The sequence below is a fragment of the Oryctolagus cuniculus genome, chromosome X (assembly GCF_964237555.1).
Source record: "Oryctolagus cuniculus chromosome X, mOryCun1.1, whole genome shotgun sequence".
NCBI classification, from domain to species: Eukaryota; Metazoa; Chordata; class Mammalia; order Lagomorpha; family Leporidae; genus Oryctolagus; species Oryctolagus cuniculus.
Genome location: NC_091453.1, coordinates 53,988,933 through 54,014,324, shown reverse-complemented (window position 1 = coordinate 54,014,324; position 25,392 = coordinate 53,988,933). Strand labels below are relative to the sequence as shown.

Here is a 25,392-nt window from a genome sequence, read left to right as displayed (position 1 = left end):
TCACAAAGGGTTTGCGCACGGCTGTCAGGCAAGGTTTGCGCAAGGCTCCCTATAGCTGGCATGCAAGTTTTGCGCACGGCCCCCTTCACTCGCCACGCTGCCCATCCCCCTCTGCCCGTCGCCCTAGTAAATGCCCCAAGTCCAATAATCTTTCAACCCTCCGGTTCTTAAATTTGAGTCTGAAAACTATCTTGCTCAGCAAATGTGATCTGCAGTACTTGTCCTTATGTCTTTAGGCTTCCTCTGTGGTCTAGTTCATAGGTGATCCGTTTTTATATGTGCTCTGTGGACAAAAGAAAAGAATGGGTGAGGACTATCTAACCCAGTGTGCAAAGCAAATAAATTGGAATAACCTTTTTTTTTTTTTTGGTTATTGTTTTAAAGAATAAAATAGAAGTGTGCATAAACATAAGAGATACAAGATCCATTGTTTCCTGCAGTGGTTGGAACATGGCTGGGGTTCCCAGATACCAGGTCTTCTTGCACAAAGTTCGAGTCCCGGCTCCACTTCTGATTTTAGCTCCTTGCTACTTCGGACCCTGAGATGAGGCTCAAGTACTTGGGTCTTTGCCACTAACATGGAAGTCCCAGATGGAATTTCTGATTGCTGACTTCCTGTCCTCCAGTCCCAGCTCCTGTGGGCTTTATGGAGTGAACCAATGGTTGGGAGCTTGCTCTCTTTCAAAATAAATTTTAAAAAATAAAAATATTTTCAAAAGATATGAGATACATAAGACAGAGAAAATATGTTAAATGCCAAAGTGAGATGATTTACTCACTGCTTAGCCTATTTTATTGTTTGAATCTTAGCTTTCAACATAATCACCACCATTTAAGCTGTACAACATAGAAAGATTGAAGCATTTATGTACTGAAACTGCAATCACTTGGAAAATAACATTAATGAAAAAACCAGAAACTTTGAAATGTTGGAGAGATTTCCTTTCTTGTTTTCCCAATTGTTTACATCTTCTATAAACCTCAACACAGATCTACGAATGTGTACATTTATATAGATATAGTATAAAAATTAACATTGAAATATTTACAGTAGTCATCTTGAAGTTACGTGACTGAATATGGAGTCTCTTTTCTGTATTTTCCAATTTTTGAAATGAATTTAGATTTTGTAATTTAAAAAAATCTAACATATCTTTTTCTTTAAGTTAACAGTGAGCTAGCTATATGGTCTGCATGTGATTTTTTTTTTTTTTTTTTTTTTTTTTGCAGGCAGCCAGCACAAATACATTTGATAAAACACAGAGGTAAGAATGTTATATAGAGCAGTTGGTCTTTATTTTTTAACATGAGTTGATTGGAATTTGTAACTGGCTCCATAATATAACCACAATGAAAAATGTTTTCAAAGAGTAACAAAAAAAGCCACAAAGCTTGAGCAAATCTCACTCTCCATTTAGGAGTAAAACTCATTTCTTACAGTACAGTGTAAAGAAATTAGATTTATTCCTATACAATGAAGTAGTACTGCATAAATTGTACCAAAGGGCAAAAATTTGCCTGAGTATTTCAAAATTTGGTATATCGTCATTAAATTAATGTTATTAATTATCATGTTGAAATCTCCCTTTGGGCTTACATTTTATCAAAGCTTTGTATGCTCATAGTTTAAAGCAGTGATTTTCAAGGCCGGTGCTTTGGTGTGGTATGCTAAGCCTCCGCCTGCGGTGCCTGCACCCCATATGGACACTGGTTCGAGTCCCAGGTGCTCCTCTTCAATCCAGCTCTCTAGTATGGCCTGAGAAAGCAGAAGAAAATGACCCAAGTGTTTGGGCCTCTGAACCCGCATGGAAGACCTGAAAGAAACTCCTGGCTCTTGGCTTCAGATGGGCCCAGCTCCAGCTATAGTGGCTGTTTGGGGATTGAACCAGCAGATGGAAGAGCTCTCTCTCCCTCCCCATCCTCCGCCTCTGTAATTCCACCTTCCAATAAAACTATAAATCTTTTTTTTTTTTTTACAAACTTAGAATTGGTGCTTAACGATGATGACTAAGAAGCAATGATCTTTTTATTTATTTATTTTTAAATATTTATTTATTTATTTGAAAGGAAGAATTCCAGAGAGGCAGAGGCAGAGAGAGAGCGAGAGAGGACTTACATCCGCTGGTTTGCTCCCCAATTAGCTGCAACAGCCAGAGCTGCGCTGATCTGAAGCCAGGACCCAGGAGATTCCTCCGGGACTCCCACATGGGTGCAGGGGCCCAAGGACTTGGGCCATCTTCTACTGCTTTCCCAGGCCATAGCAGAGAGTTGGATCGGAAGTAGAGCAGCTGGGACTCCAACCAGAGCCCATATGGAATGCCAGCACTGCAGGTGGTGGCTTTACCCACTACGCCACAGTGCCAGTTCTCATATAAATCTTTAAAAAACAAAAAAGCAGTGATTTTCAAACCGATCTGATTGAGATAAGATGACATGTTTTATATTACAATAGAGGATGTGTGTGGGTGCCTGTGTGTGTGTGTGTAAAACTGGAATAAGTTTTAAAAAATCTACTCTTAATGTGCACAATGCATGAGGATGTTTTGTATTTATGTTGTAAAAATTGGCTAGTGGTGACCCATTAAAATTAAATTGATTTCTTAACCCACTAAAAGATTGCCAGATCACAGTTTGAAACATACTGATTTAAAGTTATAATTATAAATAAGATGTTTACCTTATGACTTATTGATATTTCAAATTAGATATTATTTATGTTTTTGTATTCTGGAAGATGAGCATTTAGCTATTTTTTTTTAAAGTTTATTTTCATCTACTTGAAAAGCACAGAGAGAGAGAGAGAGAGAGAGAGAATGAGTCCTTCTGTTGATTGACTCCGTAAATGCCTGCAATTATTCTGAGCTTGACCAGGCAGAAGCCCTTGTAGGTGGCAGAGGCCTAAGCAATTGAGCCAGGATCTGCTGCTTCCCAGGATGAGTTAGCAGGAAACTGGATTGGAAGTGAAAGAGCTGGGACTTGAACCAAAACTCTGATATGGATTACGGGTTACGGGTGCCCCAAGCAGTGGCTTAACTCACTGTGGCACAATGCCCACCCTCATTTAGCTTTTACCACCCACCACATTCACTTTCCCAGTTTGAGTTCTCCATTCTATTCTCAATAGCTCCCCATCCCCTTTACTTAATATTGGTTTGGTCAACATTGAACGTTTAAGGAGGGAGTTGTAGAGCAGCTTGGCCTGCTATATAAATAAAAATAAGCTCAAATAAATTCAATATTTACATAATTAGTACTTGTAAACACTACTCAGGACTGAGCAAGTTAGAGAATGCTTTGACTCCCCTGCCTCCTTTTTTAATTTGAAAGGTAGAGGCACACACATGCGCGTACACACACACACACACAGAGCGCTCTCCTATCTACTGATTCACTCCCCAAAGGCTTGCAACATCCAGGTCTGGGCCAGGCTGAAGCCAGGAAGTGGGAACTCAATTCAGAGTGTCCACATGGATGGCAAGGACTCTCGAGCCAACATTTGCTGCCTCTCAGGATCTGCATTATCAGGAGGCTGGAATGGGGAGTGTGATCAGTACTGGAACCCAGGCACTCCAATATGGGAAGTGATGTCCAATGGTAGTTTAACATTGTACCAAATGCCCACCACATCATCACTTGATTACCTGCCCAGGTTTTATGTGTCCTGGAGTTACTGTGATTTTCTTAGTTTCTCATATAGTTATCTAAATTGTATTTTATAGATCTGTGTGTTTATCCTTATACCAGTAGCATAGGCTCATATAGTTATCTAAATTGTATTTTATAGATCTGTGTGTTTATGCTTATACCAGCAGTATAGGCTCATATAGTTATCTAAATTGTATTTTATAGATGTGTGTGTTTATCCTATACCAGTAGCATAGGCTCATATAGTTGTCTAAATTGTATTTTATAGATCTGTGTGTTTATCCTTATACCAGTAGTATAGGATTCTGATTCCTGCAGCTTTGTGATATGTTTTGAAGTTGGGAAGAGTGAAGCCTCCAACTTTGCTCTTTTGTCATGACTACTCTGAGTCCCTTGCATTTCCATATGAATTTTAGAATCTGCTTGTAAGTTTCTGCAAAAAAGGCAACTGTGGATTTGATAAGGATTGTGGAAGTTGCGGATTAATTTGGGGACTATTGTTATCCTGAAAATAATTAAAGTTATGAATAAAGGATGATGTTTTATTTATGTAGATCTTTATATATATATTTAATTATTTGTTTGAAAGGCAGAGTTACTGAGAGAGAGAGGCAGAGACAGACAGAGAGAGTTCTTCCATCTGCTGGTTCACTCCCTAAATGGCAGCAATGGTCATGGTTGGGCCAGTCCTAAGGCAGGAGCCAGGAGTTTCTTCCACATCTCCCAAGTGGATGCATAGGCCTAAGCACTTGGACCATCTCTGCTGCTTTCCCAGGATCTTTGACAGGGAGCTAGATCGGAACTAGAGCAGCCGGGACTCGAACCAGTGCCCACATGTGTTACCTGCAATGCCACAATGCCGGCCCCTTAGATCTTTATTTACAATGTCACTTTATAGTTTTCGGTATACAAGTCTTGCACTTCTTTTGCTAAATTTTTTTTATTTCATTATTTTTTAAAGAGTCCTGTTCTTATTTATTTATTTTTATTTGACAGATAGACAGTGAGAGAGGGAGACAGAGAGAAAGGTCTTCCCTCCGTTGGTTCACTCCCCAAATGGCCGCTATGGTCGGCACTGCACCAATCTGAAGTCAGGAGCCAGGAGCCAGGTGCTTCTTCCTGGTCTCCCATGCGGGTGCAGGGGCCCAAGCACTTGGGCCATCCTCCACTGCCTTCCCAGGCCACAGCAGAGAGCTGGACTGGAAGAGGAGCAACCGGGACTAGAACCCGGCGCCCATATGGGATGCCAGCGCCACAGGCGGAGGATTAACCAAGTGAGCCACGGTGCCGGCCCCCGTATTTCATTATTTTTGAGGCTATTTTAAGTGGAATTATTTTCTTCATTTCATTTTCTGATTGTTCATTACTAGGGTATAGAAATACTGGAGCAAGAGTTTGGCACAGTGGTTAAGTCATTGCTTGGGACACTGGCATCCCAGATTGATGTGCCTGGATTTCAGTCCTGGCTCTGCCTCCAAATCCAGCTTCCTGCTAATGCACACCCTGGGAGGCAGAAGGTGATGACTCCCATGTGGGAGACCTAGAAGAAGCTCCTGGCTCCTGGCTTCAGCCTGGCTCAGGCCTACACTTTCATAAAAATTTTGCATCTGCTGGTTTACTCCCCAAGTGCCCACAAAAGCCAAGGCTGGGCCAGAATGAAGCCAGGAACCAGGAACGCCATCTAGGTCTCCTACATGGGTGGCAGGAACCCATGCCTCCCAGGTGCATTAGCATAGGAAGCTGGATTGAGAGTAGGGAGTAGTAGGGACTTGAACTGGCACTCTGTATGTTTAGATATTGCAAGTGGCAGCTTAACCTGCTGTGCCACAATGCCAACCCCAGTCTTCTGATTTTAAAGTTAAGCTCATCTCTGAGCAGTCACAGAACTATCCAGAATAATGTATGATCAAATATCTTGGTGCTGTGGCCCAGTAGAGTTGCCACATAAAAATTAACCCTCACAACCTATAAGAGGGCCAGTTTCCTCAGAAATGAGTATAGGATGGAAGAAAATGAGGGAAATAGAGAAGGCTGGCACCGTGGCTCACTTGGCTAATCTTCCAGCTGCGGCACAGACATCCCATATGGGCGCCAGCATCCCATATGGGTGCCAGGTTCTAGTCCTGGTTGCTCCTCTTCCAGTCCAGCTCTCTGCTGTGGCCCGGGAGTACAGTGGAGGATGGCCCAAGTCTTTGTGCCCTGCACCTGCATGGGAGACCAGGAGAAGCACCTGGCTCCTGGCTTCAGATCGGCGTAGTTCCAGCTGTGGCAGCCATTTGGGGGGTGAACCAATGGAAGGAAGACCTCTGTCTCTCTCTCTCACTAACTCTATCTGTCAAATTAACAAAAAAAAAAAAAAAAAAAAAAAAGAGGGAAATAGCCTCAGAATGTTAACCTAAGTATATAGTAAAGAAACCCATTTTCTTCTTCTTCTTCTTTTTTTTTTTTTTTTTTGACAGGCAGAGTTAGTGAGAGAGAGACGGAGAGAAAGGTCTTCCTTTTTCCGTTGGTTCATCCCCCAAGTGGCTGCTACGGCCAGCGCTGTGCTGATCTGAAGCCAGGAGCCAGATGCTTCTTCCTGGTCTCCCATGCGGGTGCAGGGTCCAAGCACCTGGGCCATCCTCCACTGCACTCCCAGGCCACAGCAAAGAGCTTGACTGGAAGAGGAGCAACCGGGACAGAATCCAGCGCCCCAACTGGGACTAGAACCCGGGGTGCCGGTGTCACAGGCAGAGGATTGTGCCTCTTGGCTTTCTTTCAGATTAGATCACAGTAGATCAGGGAAGTTTTTCTGTTCTTTATAAATTGCCTATTCCATGGTATTTTGTTATATCTGTCTTAGTCAAAACAGACTAAGACAATGCTAGTGGGTGTGAAATTCCTATTGGGGGTGATGAAAATATTCCAAAATTCACTGCGGTCACGGTTGCACCACCTTGAATATGCTAAAATCCATTGCACTGTACACTTCAAGTTGGTAAATGGTATGGTAAGTGAATTATATCTCAATAAAACTGTTAAAAAAGAGAGCACAAAGAAATAAAAGCATTTGATACAGTAGTATTGTAGAGCTCTGGGTAAAATTCTCTTGTCTTATATTTTAAATTTTGTGTAACATAAGTCTTTATTTTAATTTAGGAGAGCGATTCATCACAATACTAAAGCTTCATGTATTTCTATTTCTCTTTTTTTACCTGCACATGCGTATTGTTGTACCATGTTTTTGTGCATATGATATAAAAATGCGAACTTTCCTTATTTCTCTGAATAATCTTAATATGACATTCTTAATGAGTTAATATGACTAAATTTCTGAATCTCAGGATTTATGGGTCTCAGTTTTTGTTATTTTCAAACTGGCTTTCTTAGAAAGGAAGAACTAGATACCAAAGTAAAATATACCTGAAGATAAACAAAATTTTGCTTTTTATTTTCTCTTCCTCATATCCAAAGAAGAATCTATTTCAGAGCTTCTTGAATAAATGATGTCACTTCTTTCAAAATTAGTCTTTCAGTTCTCACAGAAGACAGGAACAAGCCTTGTAGTTAGCAGTGAAGGATCCTGAACAGTATTTTTAATATGCACACAATACCAGGGTTGTGAAGAAAACTCTTGCGTGTTGATGGCACTGTGCTTCTCTCGTCAAAATAATTAAAATAATTGAACATCCTTGCAGTGTTTGCTCCTAGGGGTCTTTTGTTTCCCCTGTCTTCTCTGTGGGTGATCATAATAAGGGGTTTTGTTTGTCAAAAGCTCACTGGTTGGGCCCAGCCTGAAAGCGGCTTGGGAGAAGATTGTGTGCATCTAATGGTTTTTGTGTGTGTGTGCTTGTTTTTTGTTTTAATATGCAATCTGCAACATTGGGCACAGGAGGAGAGGAGTAGGAAGTCCAGCCAAGCTGCAGAAGGGCAGGAAACCCAAGAATTTGAAGATCGACCCCCAAGAACAACAGGGGGAGTAAAGGTTTCCAACAGGGAGACTTGGCAACGGAATGGTAGTCTACGAAGAATGGAAGGGGGATAATAGAATCAAGGGACTGTGGTGGAGGTTATTATGTCCCAGGCGAAGGGAAGGAAGGTGGAAGAAGCAGGGTGGGCTAGGGACCTGATCCCTGGGGAAGGGATGGCAGTCTCTGGCCGACTTCTAAAGGTTAGACTGGGAGAGCCTGGAGGGGATGGAAGTGGGGGGTAGGGGTTGAGCGGGGGGAGGGGGGCATTCGCGGCGCATGCGCCAGAGGCACACTGCGGCGCTCCAAGAGGCTGTCCTTCTCTGGCCTCAGTGCTGCGGCTGAGGGCACGGCTGGGCCTGCTGCTGCCTCCCCGGCACCCCTCTCTGTTCCGCCGCTTTTACCCTTTCTTAGGACGGCCGGCTCTAGGAATTCCTGGTACGACTTCGACACTTGATTCAGCAAGGAGGTAAACGAACGACGCAGGGGAAGAATATAACATGGAGGGCTGCGGAGGGAACTCGGGCCTGAGAGTCCGTTAATTTGTACAATTTTTCGGTTCTCCGGAGGGGAGAAAAAAAAAGGGAGGGGGAGGCAGTAAGGGTCTTCGCCCTTCAAAAGGGTTATTGGGCAATGCTTATTCTGAAAGGGATGCAGACTCCTAACCAGGGTTAAGTTACCTGAGCATTGGTATTTTCCGTAACGATCCCTGTTTAAAAGAAAATCTGAGGTTCCTCATTTGTAACAGGTGTATTTAAAGGGCAATGTCTTAGGATTAGGCTCATCATGGTTTATGAGAGCTTTCTTCGCCCCGTTCAGGTTGGCGGATCTGATTACGGGAATCTAATCTTTTATCCCCTCCTTTGGCATCAGCGTAGATCCTATGTAGATCTGGGATATGTTCCTGCAGCGCCTTCTTCGCGTATGCAGCTTCCGTAATTTATCACATCTCCCCAAATTAGGAAAGGCTGGTAATGAGTATACTTGGGTACTGAGGTACAACACTGGAAGAAACACGTGCACATATCAGGCGTGTGTGTGTGTGTGTGTGTGTGTGTATATGTGTGTATGTATAAAACTGCGGAGCTCGTTGCGGGATGGGAGTGAACGAGAAAGGACTGGCGCAGTGCGTACGGTATTTGAGAGGCTGGACGGAGAAGTGGGGAAATGGGGTGCCGAGGGGCGGCGCTCCAGTATTTTCGAGAAGGCCTGATGAGAGAGTAGGGGGCTCTGTGGCGGGGGAGCGAGCGAAGCAAACGCGAGGCTTCTGTGCGGGGGAGGGGCTAAAAGGGAAAGACACGCATGCGCACTTAAGAAAGCCAAGTTGCTAGAAATCGGTGCCCGCGGTTAGGAGGGAGGGTGAAGGCGCGCATGCGTACTGGAGACAACATGGTGACGGGTTCTGCGGTAGGGAGGGAGAGGCACGCATGCGTATTTCTGACGGAACGACTGGCAGTCGGAGGAGGCGCGCAGCGCATGCGTAATAAAGGTCGCAAAATGGCGCGGGGCTAGGTAAGTGGTTTGGCCATCTTGGGTTAGGAGGGCCTTGCGGAGATGCGATCTATGTTTTTAGTGGTGTAAAGGGATTAGCCTGAGTTGGACTTGCCCTCGGCTGTGGCCAAATCGCCGAGACCGTAGCCCAGAATTTACCTTCTTGCTGGCCTATCGATAATGGGGGTTTAAAAAACAACTCGGCGAAGACTGGGTAAAAGGTTGCAACCGCTGGCTGTGTGTAGGAAATGCGTAAAATGTCAGCACTTGGGAAACTGGCCACATTTGGGCAGTACGCGCTCGGAGGTCTCACCGTATCTGGCTCGCTGATCTTGGGCCGCAGTACTTGGCTCTGGACACTTTAATCCCATTAGAGTAGCAGGACACAGTGATTGCCGTGTGAGAATCTTCTGTTGTGTTGGCCGAAAGCTGTAGGTTTTCTGCCCTTGAGAACGTAGTGAAGATTCGGCTGTATTTCCAAATGCTTTGTACACATTAGACCTGCGATTTGGGCAAATAACTGCCTGGGAATGAAGACAGTTCATGGTAATGGTGGTATGAAGGGGACCCGGGCTTACGCCCCTTTAATTATTTTAGCACAGTTCAGGGGGGAGGATTAGGATTGGAGTTTTTCTTTCCTTTCCTTTTTTTTTTTTTTTTCTTTTAGGCCACTGCGCTTGGATGGATCTCTGAGGGCTGCCAATGAGGATCTGTTATTAATCGCTAAAACCAATAATTTAATCTTAGGTATAGATATTGAGTAGAAAGGGTGCAGGATTGAAGACATGAGGAGACCATTCTTGTGCAGTAATCCTAGTTGTGATCTCATGCAAGTCTTTTTGCCTTCTCTGGGCCTTCTTTTTCTGTAACAATAACAATCATACTTACATCTCTGTATACTAAGCTATGTGCCAGGTAGTGGTCTTTTACAGATTTCATAATTTATTTAGTACTCTCGATAACCTATGAAATAGAAGTACTGTTATATTTTTCACAGATGAGAGATTTGAAGGACATGGATTAAGTAATTTGCTCAAAGCATCACAGCCAGTTGAATGGCTGAGACTGGATTTTTATCCTGGTAGTATGGTTCCAGAATCCTGTGCTCTTAAAGCACTATGCTTAACCCATCCTTTATGAGTTGTGTTTATTTACCTAAACCACTTAAGAAAAGAGACCTACTTCTTGCTTTTGTCTCAGCTCATAGTACAGGGTTGGAGAGAATTGTTGATTTGGAGCCTAGTAGGGTGGCTGTCCTTATCTGTTCTGCTCTTGCCTGTTTTTTGTTCTGCAGATGGTCTAAAATGGCTGACTTGCAGAAGGCTAGACACACCCTTCTTGTTTTGCCTTATTTGCCATCTGGTGTAATGCTTTGAGGCAACCAGTCACTTGGTGCAGTAGAGAATTTTTTTTAACGTATTATTAATATTTTGGCAGGTTGGCCCAAATGTCCAAGAGTAAGGGAGAGGTTGTTGCCTTTTCTTTTTTTTTTTTGGAATAAAGCATGAACAATGCATGTATTATTTGGTTAGGGTACCTTCATTGACATGGAATTATTATGTACATCAAAGGTTATGAACATTTTTGACACTCATTATGTATTGCCAAGTTCTTCCTAAAAAGATTGTACCAAGTTGTACTCAACATAAGCACTAAGTACTGTTTTTTTGTAAAAAAGTATTTTTATGGATAAAAGCCACTATTGTTTTTTTTTTTTTTTTTTTCATTTCATGGATAATAGTGAGTTTGGGTTCTTTTTTCCTTCATATGTGTCTCAACAATTTTGTTTCTTTCATGTGATGGTAGTTCTTATTGATTTATTTGTTAGAGTTTTAAGTTTAGTGTTTATTATACTAGCAATAATAAAGGCTATCCCTCAGACTCTTGTAGTATGTTGTAAATGCCTACTGGAGGTTATTGTTTGCCTTTTAATTTTTATTTTTCAGTTTTTGATTAGCATGGCTCTGAAATCATGACCAGTTTGTTTTCTATTTTGTGAATTATTTTGCATTGTTTACATTTGAACAGCTCTTCCATCTAGAAATTGGATAAATATTCACTGTAGCTTTGTCTGAGGATAACCACCAACTGTGGAGAAAAGTGATCCGTAATTTTACAACCAGAGATCATTAGTGTTAATAAATTTGTTCATTTCTTTTCATTCTCTGCATTTTTCTATTCAGTTGATTATATATTATATATGTACTATTTTTATATTGCATTTTGTGTTTAACATTATAACATGTGTATTTCCATGTTAGACCTTCTTTGTAATTGTCATTTAATGCTTTTATGGTACTCTGTATAGAAACATTTTATAGATTTTTAGTATTTTAAATTATGATGAATTTTTAAATCTGTTTTGGATTATTTCCTTATAGAATTCCATAATTAGAATTGTCAAAAGATTTGAACATTATAGAGTTGCCATAATAGCTTTCCAAAATACTATGTCAGTTTTTTTCACCCATTTAGATATTAAAAATGTTTTCTGTTCTTGCTAACTTCACATGTAAAATAATAACTTTGTTTTATGAAACATTTCTCTGATTTGGTGTGGCTGGACTTTCAGATATTACTAGCTTTTCCTTTTGTGAGTTATTGGATTTGGGCCTGAATGTTACTTATTTGTAAATGATAAATGTCATTTGTTGTAAATACACTCCTGGTTTTTTAATTTTTTTTTAAAGATTTATTTTATTTGAAAGGCAGAGTTAACAGAGAAAGAGGGAGAGGGAGAGAAAGAGATCTTGTGTCTGTTGGTTTACAAATGGCCACAGCTGCTGGGGCTGGGCCAGGCTGAAGTCAGGAGCTTGGGTATGTGTCTCCCACGTGGTGTCAGAGGCCCAGTTGCTTGGGCCATCTGCTGCTGCTTTCTCAGGTGCATTAGCAGGGAGTAGGATCACAAGACTTAAACTGGTGCCTCCTGTATGGGATGCCAGTGTCACAGGTGGTAGCTTAACCCACTGTACAATGATGCCAGTACCACTCTTGGTATATGGTGACAGTGAATCTGAAGAAACTTTTTTTTTTTTTTTAAGGATTTATTTGAAAGACAGAGTTATAGAGAGGTAGAGCCAGAGAGAGAGAGAAAGAGAGAGGGAGTGAGTCTTCAGCCTCTGGTTTATTCCCCAAATGGCAGGGCCAGAGCTGAGTTGATCTGAAGCCAGGAGCCAGGAGCTTCTTTTCTTTTATTTTTTTTAAGATTTATTTATTTATTTGAAAGAGTTATACAGAGAGAGGAGAGGCAGAGAGAGAGGTCTTCCATCCGCTGGTTCACTCCCCAGATGTATGCAACGGTTTGAGCTACGCTGATCTGAAGCCAGGAGCAAGGAGCTTCCTCCGGGTCTCCCAAGTGGGTGCAGGGGCCCAAGGACTTAGACCATCTTCTACTGCTTTCCCAGGCCATAGCACAGAGCCGGATCAAAAGTGGAGCAGCTGGGACTCGAACCAGCACCTATAGAATGCCAACACTGCAGGCGGCGGCCGCTGAAGAAACTTGTGATTCCAAAGACAGTTGCTGTGTGGGATACATGTCAATTTCTGTGTTGCCATTTTGAGATAGCATTTGCCGATCCTTTAAATAGATAGCATTTTATTTATTTCTAACATTTTGTTTCTCTTTCTTTAATTTCTTTTTGTTTGCTTTTAAACGCAGAGCTAGAGGTCTTCCATCGCAACCACCAGGATGAGACCAGGCTGAAGCCAAGACCCTCCTCTGGATACGGGGGTGCAGGGGCCCAAGCACCTGGGCCATCCTGTGCTGCTTTCCCAAGCGCATTACCAGGGAGCTGGACCAGAAGCGGAGTAGCAGGGACTTGAACTGGCACTCACATGGGATGCTGCTACACCACAATGCCAGTCCCAACAATTTATTTATTTTTTAAATGTTTATTTTCAGTTACTTGAAAGGGACAGTGACAGGGAGAGAGATACTGATAGATTTATCTTCCATCTTCTGGTTCATTCCCCAAATGCTTGCAACAGCTGGGGCTAGGCCAGGCTGAAGCCAGAAGGTAAGAACTTCATTTGAGTCTCCCCTGTGGGTGGTAGGGACTCATGCACTCTGGGCCTTTGCTGCCTTCTGGGAGGCATAAGCAGGAAGCTGGATCTGAAGCAGAGTAGCTTGGACTTGAACTGCCACTTCAATTGGGATGTAGGCATCCTGTGTGGCGGTGTAACCTGTTGTACCACAATGCTGGTCCCTCTTCTTACCTGAAAGGAAAGCACTTTTGAGTGCTGCTGACCTTTGGTTACCAATAATCAACCAACTTAAATGAGAAACAACGGTAGTCTCCCTCCCGATCTGTTCAGAGATTGATCTTATTTATAAGTGATCTAAGCGAAGGATGTGGCCAACAGGGAAAGGTCCACATTAATAAATAACACCAAGTGCTTTGGGGGTGGGAAATGTTAATAGGAACAAACTGCAATACTCTGGAGAAGGCATCCTGAGTGAGCTGACAATTGGCAGGAATGGAACAGTGTAGGCAAAAGCAGCATAATGACTTTAAAGGAAATCGGTATGATAAACTTAAAAAAATACTGGTTCCCAGAGCTCGTATAGTGGGTTAAGCTGCCTGTGACGCTGGCATCCCATATGGGCGCCATTTGTGTCCCAGTTGCTCTACTTCCCATCCAGCTCCCTGCTAATGCCCTGGGGAAAGCAGTGGACGATGGTACAAGTGCTTGGGCTTCCATATCCATGTGGGAGAGTTCTCTTGTCTTTCTCTGTAATTCTTGTCTTTTAAATAAATAAACAAATCCTTTTTTTTAAAATGCTGACCTTGGGGCTGGTGCTGTGGGGTATTGAGTTAAGCCCTGCCTGCAGTGCCACATCCCCCATTGGTGCGGGTTTGAGTCCTGGCTGCTGCACTTCGGATCCAGCTCCCTGCTAATGTACCTCAGAAATCATCGGAAGATGCCCCTATGTGGGAGACCCAGATGAAGGTCCTGGTTCCTCGCTTCAGCCTGGCCTAGCTCCAGCCATTGTAGCCATTTAGGGAGTGAACCAGTGGATGAGTCTTCTCTCTCTCTCTGCCTCTGCCTCTCTGTAATTCCACCTTTGAAATAATTAAAAAAAAATATTACTGACCTCATATAGAGACATTGGAAACCAAACAGTTATCTCAATGTAACTACCAATAATTGACCGGTGTCATCAGCCCAATTTGCTGGTGCAGAGACCAAGAGCTATAACAATCTAGTTTTTTTTTTTTTTTTTTTTTTTTTTTGCCAGGCACAGTTAGAGAGTTATAGACAGTGAGAGAGAGAGACAGAGAGAAAGGTCTTCCTTCCTTTGGTTCACTCCCCTAATGGTTGCTACGGCCGGCGCTGCACCAATCCGAAGCCAGGAGCCAGGTGTTTTCTCCTGGTCTCCCATGCAGGGCCCAAGCACTTGGGCCATCCTCCACTGCCTTCCTGGGCCACAGCAGAGAGCTGGACTGGAAGAGGAGCAATCAGGACTAGATCCCAGGGTGCTGGCGCCGTAGGCGGAGGATTAGCCAAGTGAGCCACGGCACCAGCCACAATCTAGGTCTTACTAGGAACGATATGGAACAGAGAAATACTCCATCTCACTTTTGTGTAAAACTGGCCAAACCAGGGGTCAGCATTGCTGTGCTTCCAGTGCAGCTCCTTGCTAGTGCCCATGCAAAGGCAGGACTGATGGCCCAAATGCTTTTTTGGGCTCTTGCCACGTGCATGGGAGACCCAGATGGAGTTCCAGGTTCCTGGGTTCATCCTGGCTCAGCTGTGGTCATCATGGCCATTTGGGAATTAAACCAGCAGATGGAAGATCTCTCTCTGTACTTCAAATAAATAAACAAATATTTATATAAATCTGAGCCAAATAAGTATTAAAATTGTACTTATTTTATTTGAAAGGGATGTGCAGAGAAGGAGAGAGATCCACTGGTTTACTCCCCACATTCCTACAACAGCTGGGCCTGGACCTGGCTAAAGCCAGTAGCCCAGAACTCAGTCTGGGTCTCCTGTGTGAGCCACCACCAAGTGCCTCCCAGATGTGCATTAGCAGGAAGCTGGAATCAAGGATTGGAATCCAGGCATTCTAATATAAGATGCGAGCATCTCAAATGGCATCTTAACTGCTGTTTCATACCCATCCATTGTTTTTTCTTGTTTATAACATACAGGTGAGGTAGACAGTCTTTAAGATCTTTTGGGGAAGGAGGCTTGTTCTGGTTTCCTGAAACTGGCTTCTGTTATTTCTGGTCCAGAGAATTTGCTTATTAAATAAACCCTTCTAACTTATTCCACGAGTGGCGTATTCTGCTTTTATATTTAACAACATTCTAATTTTTATTTTTTCAGTGAAGAGTGAGGATTATTGATCATGATTTAGAGGTTCTAAATGAGCCATTACTTAATTGCTTTTGCTGCACAGTCACACTGGGTTAATCCATCAAGTTGTAAGTTGCCATTTTTCAACATTTTGCTAGCTACAGATATTAAACAAGGCTCAAGTGTATGGAGGGGTGGGGCAGTTGAGAAGAAGCAAAAAGGAAACGCACATGTTTTAGAAGGAGGTGGTAGAGAAGGTCCTTATTGAAGGCCCGTCTTCAGCAATCCTATGCTTAAGATGCATCATAAGCCAGTGCCACGGCTCACTAGGCTAATCCTCTGCCTGCGGCACCGGCACCCCAGGTTCTAGTCCCGGTTGGGGTTCTGTCCTGGTTGCTCCTCTTCCAGTCCAGCTCTCTGCTGTGGCCCAGGAAGGCAGAGGAGGATGGCCCAAGTGCTTGGGCCCTGCACCCACGTGGGAGACCAGGAGAAGACACCTGGCTCCTGGCTTTGGATCAGCACAGCGCTGGCTGTAGCGGCCATTTTTGGGGGGGTGAACCAACAGAAAAGGAAGACCTTTCTGTCTCTCTCACTGTCTAACTCTGCCTGTCAAAAAAAAAAAAAAAAAAAAAAGATCATACCAGTGTGTAGTTCCCAAAGCCATCTGTGATCCAGGAGAGCCTTGGTATTAGAAATAGCTAGAAAGCATTTAACCTTTAATGTCTGCCATTTCTTCTCCCGTCTTTTGACGTTACAGCCAGCCAGCAGCACTTGGAGCAGCAGCCCCTGGAAAGCAATTTACATCGGCCATTATAATACAACCTGATAAGTGTTACAGCACTTACCAGATTGTATTGTAATTGTCTGTGTATATGCCTGTCTGTCTTCCTGTCGTATCAGCTAGACTGTGAGCTCCTTGAGGGCAGGGATATGTCTTCATCTCCAGAGCCCAGCTTGGCACATTAGTAGGCCTCAGTAAATGTTTATTGGATGAATAAATGAGTGACTCATCAACAAACATTTATTGCGTGCCTGCTAAAGTGATCTCCACAGGCTCTGGACTGTCAACCTGCCTCAAAATGCATGTGGTCAGAAACCTGCTATTTCCTTCCAGTTGTGTACTCATCTTAAGGGTTTTTCATGAGACAATGCTGTTTTTCATGTTTGGGTTTCAGTCCTTGGTCTTTGCAGATGCTGCTGCTGCTGACACTCGCTTCCTTAACGCACCACTAGAGCGGGAGCCTCATTCTCATGGCCTGGGGTTTGTGGAACGGTTCTCATCTGTTGGCTCTGTTCACTTCCCCCAGCTCATCTTCCAGATAGTCTTCCTACCTGGGACTCTGCCTTCTAGATCAGGGGTGAGCAAGCACTGTAGCCTGTTTTCACGAATAAAGTGCTACTGGAAGCTAGCCAGGCTCACTGGGTTGATACTTTGGCAGGCGCCACTTGAATGGCTGCGTCAGACGTGCTGTGGCCTGCAGAGCCTTTGTAGGAAAGGATTGCTGCTGCTCCTGTTCTTGGTCGGCACTCAGCAGTGACGGTTTCTGTCCTCACTGCATTCACCAGGGGTTTCTGTGTCTCTGTGTCTCTGTAGCATCCCAGAGACTTGTGTTTATGTGCTTCATTCCTTCCTGTTTATGACTAGTCTTTCTCCTGTTTTACACACGGGCCAGCTAGAACACCTTTTTAACTAGGAGATTGTGAGGCCTCTTCCAGTGTTCTAGTCAGTCAATTATATCGTGTCTTTCAATATCAGGTTTTGACTTTCAACTGCAGAAATTCCTTTTATCATATCCTGACTTGAAGTACTGGACATAGCACAGCTAGGTGCCTTCTCTTCTTGTCTTCTTCCTTCCTACACAGCTCTTTGCAACGACAATATGGGAAGTAAGGAATTAATTTGGGATAAGGCAGAAAAGAAAGGGAGGCTAGGGGAATGTTTATAGGAGTCCTCATGCTGATTTTTAAGTGAGAAAGTGAGGTTTCTGAAATATTCACTTAGTCAGACTTGGACAGGTAGGGAGCCTGGATTTCCAAGAGTTTTAAGAGCCTTCCCCTCTGGCCTCCCCCATCTTATGTGCACTATCTTGGTAACTGATTTAAGAGTACATTGTGATTCAGTTTACTTCATTAAAAAGTTAGAAAACTCCAAGTCAGATGCAAGAAAGCTACATCTAAAAAAAGCAAAAAGGGGGGAACACTGGGTAGGAATCATTCTAGTCTAGGAGTAAGGTGAGGGGAAAGGCCTTACAGCCTAATTTTTTCAGGCTGCTTGCTGGATTTTCCCAATATTTTATTACAAAAGTTTTCAAACATGCATACAGAAAAGTAAACAGAATTGTACAGTGGCACACCATATGCCCTCCATGTTGATTATATAATTAATACAATACACTTTTACCGTTTTTGCTTTATTGCATTAACTCATCTTTGTTATGTTTTAAAAACACTTCTATCATTATCTGTTTTAATCTCATCTGTATCTATCTTTATCTGACTTACATTGTTGTTGAAAAAGTTTCTTCTGATGCTTAGAAGTATCTTCCAACTTAGCATGAGTACCACTGAAGCCTAACTATGTATAAGTAGATCTGCCCTGGAATGAGAGTCCCCAGAAGAGAAGTCATTTTGTTTCTAAAAGAAAGTGGCTACAGCAACTCACTTCACTGTTGTTTACTGCAAACAGTAGAGGGAAGCTAAGGTGGAAGTCCAGGTCCGCTGTATTTCATTCATTTCTCTGACTTTGGGTCAAGGTTTCTGAGCAGTTTCCACTTGATTCTGTTTTTTTTTTTTTTTTTTTTAAACATGATGAAGGTGAAACAACAGTCATTGAAAAGCCAATGAACTGATATTTACCATTAGCATAACTCTTTGGAATTCTAGCACATAGATTTTAAATTTGGATTAGTATCTTGTAGTATTCTTTTGAACCTTTCTGTTCCCAAGGACAACAGATTGAATTAGGGATGTGTCATGAACAGAAATTCTTTTTAGTTTTATCATGGACATGATAATGGTTAATGTTGCCTGCTTGTGTCTGCCCCCTTTAAATTCAAGTGTAGAGACATGTCTTTACACATCTTTGTAATTCACCTAGTAAAGGTTTAAGCATACACCCCAAATGTATGCTTAATAATATTCTATAAGATTAGATATGGACATGTACATAGTGTTAATAGCAATAATTAGTGGAAAAACATAACCAGCTTATGAGTAGGAATTTGGTTAAATGAATTTTGATGTATTCATGTAATGATACAACATAGCTATTAAAAACAAAAATAGTCTTGTAGATGAATATTTGACTTGGAAAGAGGTATGCAGTTCAAAGGAGCTTCAAAAAGTTCATAGAAGGGGCCTGGTGCTGTGACATAGTGGGTAAAGCAGCCACCTGTGACATCAGCATCTCATACGGGTACTGGTTTGAGTACCGGTTGCTCCACTTACAATTCAACTCCCTGCTAATGTGGTTGGGAAAGTAGCAGAAGATGGTCCAAGTGCTTTAACCCCTGCACCCACATGGGAGGATCCGGAAGAAGCTCCTGGCTCCTGGCTCCTGGCTCTGGCCTGGACCAGCCACCCTGGCCGTTATGGCCATTTGGGGAATGAATCAGTGAATGGAAGGCTTCTCCCTCTCTGCTTCTGCCTCTCCCTCTCTGTAACTCTGCCTTTCAAATAAATAAATAAATCTTCTAAAAAAAAAGTTCCTGGAAGATTTAATTTTTTTTTAAAGATTTTTAGTTATTTGAGTCAGATTTTTCCATTCTCTGGCTCACTCCCCCAGATAGCTGCAAGAGCTGGGCTGAGCCAAGCTGAAGCCAGGAACCAGGAGCTCCATCTGGGTCTCCCAAGTGGGTGGCAGGGTTCTAAGCAGTTGGGTCCTCTGTGCTGCTTTTGTCAGGTCATAAACAGGAAGTTGGATCAGAAGTGGAGCAGCCAGGACTCGGACCAGTGCCTATATGGGTGACTTTACCTACTGCACCACAACAGTAGCCCCATATTCATATCTTTTAAAAACTTTTTTTAAATATATTTTCATTTTATTAGAAAGGCAGAGGGGTGGGGTGGGGGTGGGGAGAACAGTGTTGTGCCCCAGCTGGTTAATCCACCTTGCTGACATCCCATATGAACTCTGGTTTGAGTCTGGGCTGCGCCACTTCTAATCCAGCTCTCTGCTGATGTACTTGAGAAAGCAGTGGAAGGTGGACGAAGTGCTTGGGCTCCTGCCACCCACTTGGGAGACTAGCTGGAGTTCCATGCTCCTGGCTTTGGCCTGGGCCAGTCCTGATCCTTAGGGCCATTTGGGGAGTGAACGAGCAGATAGGAGATCTCTATCCCCCCCCCCCCCAAAATAAATAAACCTTTTCTTAAAAAGAAAGGTAGAAGGACAAAGAGAAATCTTCCAAACATGGTTCACTCCGCAAATCCACACAACAGCCAGGCCTGGGCTAGGCTGCAGCCAGGGAGCTTGTCTCCTTTCTGAGTGGCAGTGATCCAAGTACTTGAGTCATCATCTGGAGAAGCTAGATTGAAAGTGGAATAGCCAAGACTTCAGCCAGCACTCTGATATGGGGTATGGACATTCTAAGTGGTGACTTAATAATGGCTGTGCCATGCACTTGCCACTACATTATCTCTCTTTTTTTTAAAAGATTTTATTTATATATTTGAGAGGTAGAGTTACAGATAGGGAGAGACAGAGAGAAAGGTCTTCCATCCTCTTGATTCATTCCCCAAATGGCTGCAACTGCTGGTGCTGGGTTGATCTGAAGCCAGGAGCCAGGAGCTTTTTCCAGGTCTCCCACGTGGGTGCAGGGGCCCAAGCACTTGGGCATCTTCTGCTTTCCCAGGCCATAAGCAGAGAGCTGGATTGGAAGAGGAACAGCCAGAACACGAACTGACGCCCCTATGGTATATCAGGTCCACAGGTGGTGGCTTAGCCTACCATGCCACAGTGCCAGCCCCATTATCTTTTATTTTTATTTTTGCTTGAACATAAGTTAAATCTCCTCCTGTATTAACTGAGAAAGGCTACAGAGCAGTAATGTAGTTTCACCTAATTTTTGCAAAATAAGAATTCCTGTTTGTACATGTCCATGAAAGTTGTTAGATGAACATACCCAAAATGTTAGACTTTAAGGACTTCTAAATGATTTTTTACTTTCTGTCCTGAATATAGTTCTGAAGCTTTATTTTTTTAAAAGATTTATTTATTTATTTGATAGGCAGAGAAGCTGAGAGAGAGAGAGAGAGGTCTTCCATCTGTTGGTTCACTCCCCAAATGGCTGCAGTCGCTGGAGCTGGGCCCATCTGAAGCTGGGAACCAGGAGCTTCTTCCGGGTCTTCCACAGGGGTACAGGGGCCCAAGGAGTTGGGCCATCTTCCTCTGCTTTCCCAGGCACATTAGCAGGGAGCTGGATTGGAAGTGGAGCAGCTGGGACTTGAACCGGTATCCATATGGGATGCAGACACTGCAGGAAATGGCTTTACCTGCTATGCTACAGTGCTGGCCTCAACATTTTTTATGGTGTACATTTGTATGTTTAAAGTTAGAGAAATATTGAAACTAATTTCCATTTTGAATTGTGTTGATCTGAAAGGAAGTGGAGGCAATGGGAGTGATGAAGGGCTTGGAAGATGCAACAATTTAGTTTGGGAAAGAGCTAGATGTGGAGTAAGGGAAAGGAGAGGTAGAATTAAGATCACTTTTTTTTTTAAATTTATTTGAAAGGCTGGGGAGGGAGTGGGTATAGAGATCTTACATCTTTGCTTCATTCCAAATGCCTAGAACAGCCAGGGCTGTGCCAAGATGAATCCAGGAGCTTGGTACTCCATCCAGGTCTCTCACATGGGTGGCACGTGAGCCATTGTCTGCTGCCTCCCAGGAGATATTAGCAGGAAAGCTGGATTGGAAGCAGAAGAGCCAGGACTGCAATCAGCACTCTGATGTAGGATGTGGGCATCCCATGATGTGGCCCAACCTGCTGCACCATAGTGCCAGTCCCAAGATCACTGCCAGAGGGGTTACAACTGCCCCTTTTCTATTCTTGGATCCTTAATGCAGGTATTTCATGGGTCAGGGTTTATATTTTAATATTTATTTCCTAATAGCTCCTGTACACTATACATTCCCTTCTCACCCTTGTCCTTTTGGGTCTTTTTTTTTTTTTGGGGGGGGGGGGTTAAGATTTGTTTATTTGACAGAGTTACAGAGAGGGAGAGACACACAGAGAGATATTTCATCTGCTGGTTCACTCCCAGATAGCCACAATGGTCTGGGTTATGCCAGGCTGAAGCCAGGAGCCAGGAGATTGTTCTGCATCTCCCAAATGGGTAGCAGGGGCCCAAACACAAGGGGCATCTACTGCTGCTTTCCCAGGAACATTCTCAGGGAGCTGGATCAGAAGTAGAGCAGCTGGGACTTGAACAGGTACGCATATGGTATGCCCATGTTGCAGGTAGCAGCTTTACCTGACACGCCACAATGTCAGTGCTCCCTCTGGGTTTTAATAAACTACAGTAAGTGCTGATGACAGCTATTGCTTATGGGTGTGCAGATCTTGGTCTAGTATATGGCGGTTTTGGGGCTTTAGTTGCTCTAAGAAAGAGATAGATGGAATTTATCAAGGCTCCTGCTTCTCTCCCTTGCTAGGTAGCACCAGGCTCCCACCCCCACCATGGTAGGAGAGCTTTGCTGCCTGGTATCATGGTCATAATAGATTAGAAGACAGATACTTTTTCACTGGTGATAGGTTCAACAGCTGAAAATGAGCCCTGGGAAACTGTTCCTTGGCTCATCCTGGGGTTTGAGTTGAGAGTTACCTGCATTCTCACTGAGTAACAGGAAACCTTGTCAGAATCTAATGATAACAGTTAATAGTCTGGGCTTTTTGGGCCATTGCTGAACTGCCAGATTTCTGGGTTTCTTTTTATGATGAATGGCTAGGAACAAGGAAATTTGCAGGCCAGAGTCTGCTTTCTTGCAAAGAAAAGACCCTTGGGTATCTTTTTAGCTTGTCTTATGTGGTCTTGCATTTCAGAGGCCTGCTCCCTAGTGACTTAGGGGTAGGGGAGTAGCCACTGGCCTGCCTAGCTCCTTAGGGTCAGTTTGATAGCCCAGACAGCTAGGTTAGGGAACAGGTCATGTTAAGTTTCTTTTCACTTAACCATAAGGTGAGTCCTGGTGGGAGTTGAAATTGTAAATGACAGGGCGTGGTCTTGAGCCCAGAGTTACATTTGAGTTCTATCTAACACTTTGGTATAGTTACTGGGTACTTTCTGTACCATGTTATCCCATTTAAAATGGGAGCAGAAATCTGAAGTCTTTGGTGTGGCCACATAGATGACTTGACTAAGGTAGTAAGATTACAGCTACATCTCAAATCATGACTGTTCCACCTTACAGTTGTTCTTGCTTCTATCCTGCAGGTGACACCAGATGTAATCAGAAACCATGCCACTGGTGAAGAGGTATATTGAGAGCCCTGCCTGGTCAAGTGAGGTTACTAGAGAATTGAGAAAGGTTATCAAGTCATTGGGGACTCTCGGTGAGTAGTTAGTGGCTTTGATGGACTTGCCTAGTTAGTGGGAAGGAACAGGGCAGGTGGTGTCTTAATAGGCACCAGGCAATTACACTTGATATTTGCCCCATTATGATAGGAGAACAGATCTTAAAATACACAGATTATAGTGTAAAGAACCTAACCTCTAACCTCTCCTTTTCCCATGCTCTCATTTTTAAAAGGATTTATTTATTTGAAAGGCAGAGTTAGAGTCAGAGGGGGCAGGAGGCTGAGAGAGAGAGAGAGAGAGAGATCTTCCATCTGCTGTTTCATTCCCCAAATGGCCATAATATTTGGGGCTGTGCCTTGCCAAAGCCAGGAGCCAGGAGCTTCTTCCAGGTCTCCCACGTGGGTACAGGGGCCCAAGCACTTGGACCGTCTTCCACTGCTCTCCTAAGCACATTAGCTGGATCTGAAATGGAGCAGCCAGGACTCCAACTACTACCCATAGGAGATGTCTGTGTTGCAGACAGCATCTTTACCTGCTATGCTACAATGCCGGCCCCCATTCTCCCATTTTTATGCATTGGAGACGTTGCAAATTGCTCAACATGATAGCTAGTTGGTGTAGCAAATGGATTTGAATCCAAGCCAGTACTGTGTCTTCTGTTTAGTGCTTCTTAATCCAAACAGGCCATGTGAACCAGAAATCCATTTTTATTTTACGTTGGAAGATATGTATCATAGTTAGTTTTATTGTCCTGATGATGGAAATTTCAATGATATAAATTTTTGTAATGCATAAAATCACCTGGGGTGCTTTAAACATGCAGATTTCTGGGCAGCCAGAAACCTTTTCCTGGGTCAAGAACTGTATGAAGATCTACCTGTCACTCATACTGAGTTCACTGGAGAGCCAGGATGAATCACTGTTAACAGGTATGGGTTGTTGAGATATCGGAGAAGCCTTGGTAAGTTGTCGTGGTTTGGGTGGGTTCCCTAGTTGGTGGTAGAGAAGAGAAGGGAAAAACAGTCATGATGTGGCACTTCAGCCTTCCTTTGAACAAAGGAATACATAACTAGTAAATGTATAATGTACTATGAATGTTTGTTGGATTTTTCCCCATTATAATGCAAAAAAATTGCATCAAATGTGATTAGGTTAAACTAAAAGAACAGCTTGTGTTCTTCTCTCTTCTTCCCATTCTCCCTTTTAGTACCTGCCATTGTCTCTCAATGTTGTGGTCAACAATGGGGGCTGACCAAGCTGCATGTGAGGAAGGTCATAGAATATGCAAATGATAATTTTCCTTTTGTAACCTTCAGTAGGTTGGACTGTGAAGGGTATCTTTGAAAAGTTTTAGAGTCCACCAGATCTTCATGTGAGTGATGGTGCAGTGGAAGAGGTGGTGACTTCTGAACGATTAAGGTAATGCAGTAGTTAAGGTAAGTAGGGGATAAAAGGCTTACTTTGCTCTGACTCATATTAGGGAGGCTCTTAAAAATGCCATTTCCAGCCCGCGCCACGGCTCAATAGGCTAATCCTCCTCCTAGCGGCGCTGGCACACCAGGTTCTAGTCCTGGTCGGGGCGCCGGGTTCTTTTCCGGTTGCCCCTCTTCCAGGCCAGCTCTCTGCTGTGGCCCGGGAGTTCAGTGGAGGATGGCCCAAGTCCTTGGGTCCTGCACCCCATGGGAGACCAGGAGAAGCACCTGGCTCCTGCCTTCGGATCAGCGCAGCTCGCTGGCCGTGGCGGCCATTGGAAGGTGAACCAACGGCAAAGGAAGACCTTTCTCTCTGTCTCTCTCTCTCACTGTCCACTCTGCCTGTCCAAAAAAAAAAAAAAAAAGCCATTTCCAGAGCTCATGACAGGCCAGTACTTTTAAAGCCTGCAACTTATGGTACAGTATCTTTTTCCAAAGATAAGAAAAACTGTTGAAGGTAAGAACTGAAATGGTTTCCAGGCAAGCTAGGTGGTAAAAGTTTCTGGTTTTATAAATAGCATTTTGTTGGAACATAGTCATGCTTCTGTGCTGCAGTATAGTTGAATAGTTGCAATATGGATCTTAGGGTCCACAGTCTTTAAGAATTATAGTCGCGAGGCTGGCACTGTGGCATAGCGGGTAAAGATGCCGCTTGCCATGCCAGCATCCCATATATGGGGTGATGGGTTGAGTCCCAGCTGCTCCACTTCTGACCCAGCTCCTTGCTAACGCTCCTCAGAGAGCAGTAGAAGATGGCCCAAGTGCGTGGGCTCCTGCACCCATGTAGGACACCCAGAAGAAGCTCCTGGCTCCTGGCTTTGGTCTGGCAGAGCCATTTAGGGAGTGAACCAGCAGATGGATGATCTGCCTCCCTCCCTCCCTCCCTCCCTCCCTCTCTCTCTCTCTCTCTTTCTTCTCTCTCTCTGTAACTCTTGCCTTTCAAAGTACATAAATATAAAAACTTAAAAAAAATTAGAATCACCATTTGCCTTTCCACAGCAAATTTGTTAATTCCTGGCATA

The 25,392-nt window shown here is 43.6% G+C and overlaps 1 long non-coding RNA gene and 2 other non-coding genes across 9 annotated transcripts in view; all 3 read left to right on the top strand.

Annotated features, from left to right (window-relative positions):
• Positions 1–7,891: 7,891 nt before the first annotated feature.
• The window catches only part of LOC103345230 (uncharacterized), a 43,415-nt gene continuing 25,914 nt past the window's right edge, over positions 7,892–25,392 (top strand). For 2 of the 7 annotated variants that reach the window (XR_011385593.1, XR_011385589.1), the window contains exons 1-3: positions 8,068–21,450; positions 22,815–22,933; positions 23,722–24,317. This is a non-coding gene — a long non-coding RNA (uncharacterized lncRNA). The other 5 variants (XR_011385592.1, XR_011385590.1, XR_011385594.1 and 2 more) reach the window with 5 other exon arrangements.
• Positions 16,197–16,248, top strand: MIR374A (microRNA mir-374a). Its single transcript, NR_162620.1, has one exon. It is a non-coding gene; the product is annotated as a microRNA mir-374a (primary transcript).
• Positions 16,357–16,419, top strand: MIR545 (microRNA mir-545). Its single transcript, NR_162682.1, has one exon. It is a non-coding gene; the product is annotated as a microRNA mir-545 (primary transcript).